This window comes from Miniopterus schreibersii (assembly GCF_964146895.1).
Source record: "Miniopterus schreibersii genome assembly, chromosome: 1".
Lineage (NCBI taxonomy): Eukaryota > Metazoa > Chordata > Mammalia > Chiroptera > Miniopteridae > Miniopterus > Miniopterus schreibersii.
In genome coordinates, this window is record NC_138101.1 from 174270498 (window position 1) to 174277055 (window position 6558).

A 6558-nucleotide genomic window follows, 5' to 3' on the forward strand; every position below is an offset into this window, starting at 1 on the left:
GGGACTTTAACAGGCAGAGCGAGGAAAGCCAGGCGCTATTCAGGCCTCACATAGAAGGTCTTTAACATCCTGCCCCTGCCTCTCTCAGCGCTGCCCTGATACCCTTCACTCCAGATTCCATGATTCAGAAACGGCATTCCCTGAAGATTTCCTGCTCCTAATGCCTCTGTCAGTTCATATTATTTCTCTCTGTCTTGACCTCACTTCTGTTTCTCACCTGGCTGAGTCTTTGAACTGTCTCCTACACTAGACCATGAGTTAGCTGCAAATAAACTGTATTCTTGATTTCCATATTGTCAGTATCTAAGTGTTTACCGAATAATGGAATGAAGAAATGCAAACTGCTTTGGAATTCCATTCCTATAGAACTCCCGTGAAAGACACTGAAGTGTAAAGAGATTGTTAAAACCTATGAACTACCCTGGACAGTTTGCTCGATGGTTAGAGTGTCTGCCCCCAGACTAAAGGGTTGTGGGTTCAATTCTGGTTGCAGGCTTGAGCTTTCTCTCTCTCTGTCTCTCCCCCTCCCTTCCACTGTCTCTAAGAAATCAATGGAAAAAATATCCTTGGGTGAAGATTAACAAAAAAATAAACATATATGAACTTCCAAACCTTGGCTATTGCAAATAAGGCTGCAGTGAACATAGGGGTGCATACATTCTTTCAAATTAGTGTTTTGGGTTTCTCTGGATAAATTTCCAGAAGTGAAATCGCTGGGTGGTAGGTACCATTTTTAATTTTTTGAGGAACCACAGTGGCTGCCCCAGTCTGCAGTGCACGAGGGCTCCCTTTTCTCTACACCTTCACCAACACTTGTTGTTTGTTGATTTATTGATGACAGCCATCTGACAGGTGTGAGGTGATATTTCAGAAGAGGAGTGGATAAAAAAGCTGTGGTACATTCACACAATGGGATACTACTCTATTGTAAAAAGGAAGAAAATTTTACTCTGTGCAACAGCATGGATGAGCCTGGAGAGCATTACGCTAAGTGAAATAAGCCAGTCAGAGAAAGACAAGTACCATATGGTTTCACGCATGTGTAGAATTTAATGAACAAACAACTACCAAGCAAAACAGAGACAGACTCAGAGAGCAGACGGACAGCTCTGTTCGGGGGATGTGTGTGTAGAGAGATTGAGCAAAAAAGAAAAAAAATTAGAACTCGTGGACACAGACAAGGGTGTGGTGATTGGGGGTGGGGGTGGAGGTGGAAGAGGGCATAGAGGGGAAAAATGGTGATGGGGGAAAAAACAACTAGTCAGAGAAGCAATGATTCCAGGGCACCAACCAGCAGGCCAAGCATTGCTATAAACCTGCCACAGAGTGAAGTTCATTTAAATGGGTGTCCTATGGAAAATTTTGGCAGAATGACTCTGAAGCATTTCTAACATGAGAAAAAACACAGATGTCAATTTCCTCATCACCAAAGGGCCACATTAAAAAGATTTGTTATAGGCAGTTGCACTCCTCAGAGATGGTGGCGATTTCAGTGCCTGGTGTTACCAGAAGAAGCCTCACATGGATAACAGCAGGGGTCCCACGCTGAGAATTTTGGTCTCGATTCAGAGAACAGAAAAAGCCAGTGGTGGCTGAGACAGTAGAGGAGGTGAAGAAAGAACCTATTCTGGTGTGTCCACCATTACGAAGCCGAACATACATACCACCTGAAGGTCTCCAGAGTGGCTTGGAGTTTCGTATCAAAGAAATTTTTGGTTCATCTGCACCTAGCAATTGGCAGAACATTTCCCTGGAAGATAGTCATCTGAAGTTCAGTTTCTTGGCACGTTTAGCCAATGACTTTGGTCATGCAGTGCCTAACTCCAGGCTTCATGAGATATGCAGGATCAGAGATGTTCTTGATTTCTATAATGTGCCTGTTGAAGATAGATCTAAATTTGATGAACCTATTGCCAGTAACCTGCCTCTCAATATAAAAATCACATGGGGTTACTGAGCAATTCAGAAGAGGAACACATTGAAATCATTTCCACCCTGACCAAGGACACTACCTATCAGACCTTTTGATGCTTTGAAATACTATCAGAACTGTTCTCTAAAACCACTTCTTCTGTGGAAGAATGCATTATTTTTTTCTCTCATATCATCACGAATTAACAAATAACAGGATTTTCTTTCTCTTCCCCCCCCACCCCACATTTGCTGAAACATTTTAAAAATGGAATCAGGTCATTAATAATTTATGAAAATTTTCTTCTCCAGACACTGTAATTAACTTGGGTTTAAGATATAAGGCTATTGCATGTTCAGAAGTGGTCTTTATTCTTCATAGGCAAGAAAATGTTTTAATTCTGTTAGTACTCTTAAATCTAAGGTAGTATTATATGTAGTATATGTACAAATAAGGAATCATTAGATATTTATAAAAGAAACATAAAAGTCTGTCTTGCATATTATAGAAAGATGTTTCACTGTTTGCTTTACTGGGCAAGTAGAAATAGTAGAATATTCGAATATTCTGTTCTTTCTGGAATCTCTTTTAGAATTAAAGTAGATTTCTTAAAAAAAAAAAATTTGTTATAGTTGAGGGATTTTTCAAGGTTATGATATCACCCATCAAACACTGAAATATGACATGCACGAGACTGAAAAAAATTTAGTAACTTTCATTTTCACTTTCAGCAGTGGGTCCCTGGGAAGTAACCGAATGTCCTTGACACTGTACTCTGGTTAGTTTCTGCTGCTCTAGGCATTTTACAGAATATTGTTTTTATCTTTATGGGCATGCAGTCATAAACAGTGCCAGGGAATGGTGAAATAAGTACATGGACTTACTTGGTCTTGTTTGCAATAAGAATTCAGAAATTGTGGAATCTTATTATTACAATGAATGCTTTTTGCTTTTTATGTGTTTAAATAATTGAATCCAATTGTTTTAAAAATTAGAGTAGAATAAATTTGGAGCAAAAACAAAAAAAACATATGAACTTGATTATTTGGCTTTGGCTCATTCCCCACACTGCTGTGGGTTATAAGAGGCCATTCCCTTGTCTAGTTCTTATGCAAGTCTTTGAGGAGACCTGATTATCCTTAGAAATGCCACAGGTTCTAATCAAACCAGTGTGTCTAATCAAACCAGTATTAACAGGAGCTACTTGGTAATAAATTCTTTGGAATTATTAGACTTAAATGATCTCTTAGAGGCTACAAGAAAGGGAAACTTTTCCTTTTTGGATAGCCAATTTTGATAATAAAGATAACATTAATTGGATCTTATGCAGCAAATACTACTTGATGTGCTTTACAGATAGTAACTAACTTAATCTTCACAACCCTGTAAAGTATATGTCCTTTCTATCTTCATTCTACATATGAAAAATTGAGGCACAGAAACATTAAAGAATATGCTCAAGGTCACAGAGCTAGTAAGTAGCAGAGCCTGCCATCAGATATCTGAAAACAGAGCCTCCATACTTCAAACATTATGCTTCATTGCCTCCCAAGAACTCTTAAAACCACTGGTTCAATCTTTGCTATTCTCTTATTATCACCATTATTTAGGAAATTCCATCTTCTGCCTTATGGTAAACAACAATCAGTTGCCTTCTGAGTCTTGAACTCTCACTTTACATTAAGTTGATCATTAAGATATAATAAACATACATTACACAAAATGTTACATGGAGCCACAAAGAAAGTAGAATAGTTTTCATTTTAATTAAAAGAATAAATATTGAGAGCTTTCCAAATGCAAGGCATTAGGCTAAGGGCTACAGTAGATACACAGAGAAATAAGGTACTGTCTTGCCCTCAAGAAGCTTATAATCGACAAGGAAAGGTAAAAAATGTACACAAGTTCCTGTAATAAAAGACAACTGTGTTGCCCTGGCTGATGTGGCTCAGTGGTTAGAGCGCCGGCCAGCGTGCTGAAGGGTCATGGGTTCAATTCCCAACCAAGGGCACATGCCGGGGTTGCAGGTTCCATCCCCCATCCCAGTTGGGGCACGTGCGGGAGGCAACCAATCGATGTGTGTGTCTCTCTCTATCTTCCCCTCCCTCCCTCCCATCCTCTCTAAAAGTCGGTGGAAAAAATATCCTCAGCTGAGGATTAACAACAACAACAAAAAGACAACTTTGTTAAATGCTTTAATGGAGGTACAGTGTCCAGGAATGATAATGGAAGAGATTAATTCCCAAATGAGGAAGAAATAACATTTATGTTGGATAGAAATTCAGATTAAGGAATTTTGGAAGTAAAACATTTGAGGCACAAAGAAAGAAAATGGGCAACATGATGAGAAGGGAAGAAGGAAGACAGGTTTCTAGAAACAGCTGAAAGGTTCCTGGGAGGAAGAAGAGATGAGGTCATACCTTAATGGAAAAGCAAAAGCTGTGCTAGGGAATTTGTACTTTACTCTTCAGGAGAGGAAAAAAAAAAACAACCCTGAGCAATAAGAGTGCAAAAGAATGCTGAGATTGGAGTAGTAATCCTTAGGAAGATTCGTTTGCTAGCAACATGAAAAATTAAATAAAATTGGAGGCTGAGGAGGCCAGTTAATAAGGGGGGGGGATGGGTGCAGGGTGGAGGGGGTCAATGGGGAAAAGAGAACACATCTGTAATACTTTCAACAATAAAGATAAATTAAAATAATGATAATAATAATGATGGGCAAGGATGAGTTTTAAAAGGGCCTGAACAAGAACAGTGACAATGGGAAGAAGGTGGCAGATATAAGATATTCAGTTAGAGTGAAATAATGTGAAATCAGTTTAAGAAATGTCATATTCAAAGATAGACTATGTAAAATAAAAAACAAATCTGAAAGGATTATCCAGGAGAAGGTGTGGGGGGAATTGTTACAATAGGGAGAACCTGGGACCATAAGACCCATGAGCATCGAGAGTTGGACAAAAAGGCTATTTCTTCTATAGAGAGGAGTGAACAAGGCCAGAAGGAACCAGGTCAAGCCCTTGGGATGAAAGGGTGGTGTGATAAAACAGCAGATGAGAGACTTTTTACCAGGAGGCCAGCTTCTTTTCAGGGAACTGCCCTAAAGGAGTGGCTTTGTTGGTTCAGGTTCAGGGTGGGCCAAAGATTCAAGAAGAAAGGAAGGAGGCTTAACCAAACTTTGATTAATATCATTTTGGTCCTGTTAATCAGCCCATCATTTATGAGACAAAGAATGGGAATTTGGAGGGTCTGTGTCTGGCTTTGTCATAGGTTAAACAAGCCAAGAATCTTACCAGTCATATGGGGAAGGCGATTCCTTGCAGTAAGCTATTTTCACAAATGGGTGTGTGGACTTCTTAACCTTCAGGTAAAGTTCAAAGTCAAGTAAAATAAGGAAGCATTACTTTACACCCAGGTTCTTGTTGAGGCGTGAAAGGGTTAGTGTTCTTTGAATGTCTAGCCCAAACCTATCTGAGCTTCATTTCAACACCTAGACATAATTATTTACCTGACACATCCACATCCAGTGCATACATGACAGAGACTCCAGTATTTAAAAATTTATTTGGAGCATAGCCATTTATTGTTTTCAGAACTGTTCTTATTACTACTTAATGCCCTGGGATAGTCACTAAGAATAGGAGTTACCAGATACTAAAACTGATGTTTAAAGATAAAATTGATGTTTAAAGGACAACAAGGAAGTTGGCATGAAGCAACCTTCAGTTTTTCTCAATGTAAGGCTAGTGTAGACAAAAAAAGGGGCCACGTACTAAGCCTGACAAGTTCAGGGGAGGCCTGCATGGCAGCCTTACAAACTCAGACACCTAAAGCAACAGCATAATATGGTCTGAAATTAAAACTTCCTAACTCAAAGCGAGTCCTGGAGGGTAGTCACATTCTAGGCCACTGTCTTCCTTGACAAAGGTTAATCTTTACCTTAATTGAGCCTGTCTATAGTCTTTTTTGCATCTAAGATAACATACCTTTGGAATGTCTGAGTAAACTTTTCCAGACACTTCCAAGTGCACAATCTCCTACTAGAGCTCTAGACCCAGCACTTGACCCCTTTATTGTTATTTTGGTGCATACCATCTCTGTTCCAAAAATGTTAATTGTTAACTATCCTATACCCACCAATGTAAAAGGAGTAGGTGTTACTCTTTATTAAGTCTCTAAAATACCCCTCCCTTTGCTTTCTCCCTCCTCCCCAATCTACCACCAATGAATTTTACGTAACCCACCCTTTACAGTCTCCTCCTTTGATTGTAATGTATAAAATAAACTGCAATACTGCCATTCTCTGGAGCATTTTCTTAATCTGTTGAGATTTTGCTTCCTGGCTATTGTTGGCAGTTTGGCTCAAATAAACTCAAAAATCTTCTTCAGGAGAAGCTGATATTTATTTATTTTTCTTTTTTAACTGGTATTTGTTTTTATTACTGCTTACTCTACAAAGAGCAGAAATACAAACCAGTTAAAAAAAAAAAAAAAGAGTATATGAAAAAGCCAATATTTAAACCACCAAGTTAAGAAACAGATATCACAGCCTCAGACAGAGACTTACTTTCTCCTTGATCAAACCTGAGTCGGGCTCCTTGAGCCCTCTTCTCAACTAGGTTCCTAGTTTGGGATCTGTCTTCTAC

The 6558-nt window shown here is 39.0% G+C and overlaps 1 pseudogene across 1 annotated transcript; it reads left to right on the plus strand.

The window, feature by feature from the left end:
- Positions 1-1477: 1477 nt before the first annotated feature.
- On the plus strand, positions 1478-1957 carry LOC308558870 (large ribosomal subunit protein mL50 pseudogene; annotated as a pseudogene). The gene has a single exon. The product of its transcript is annotated as a large ribosomal subunit protein mL50 pseudogene (transcript).
- The last annotated feature ends 4601 nt before the right edge of the window (positions 1958-6558 follow it).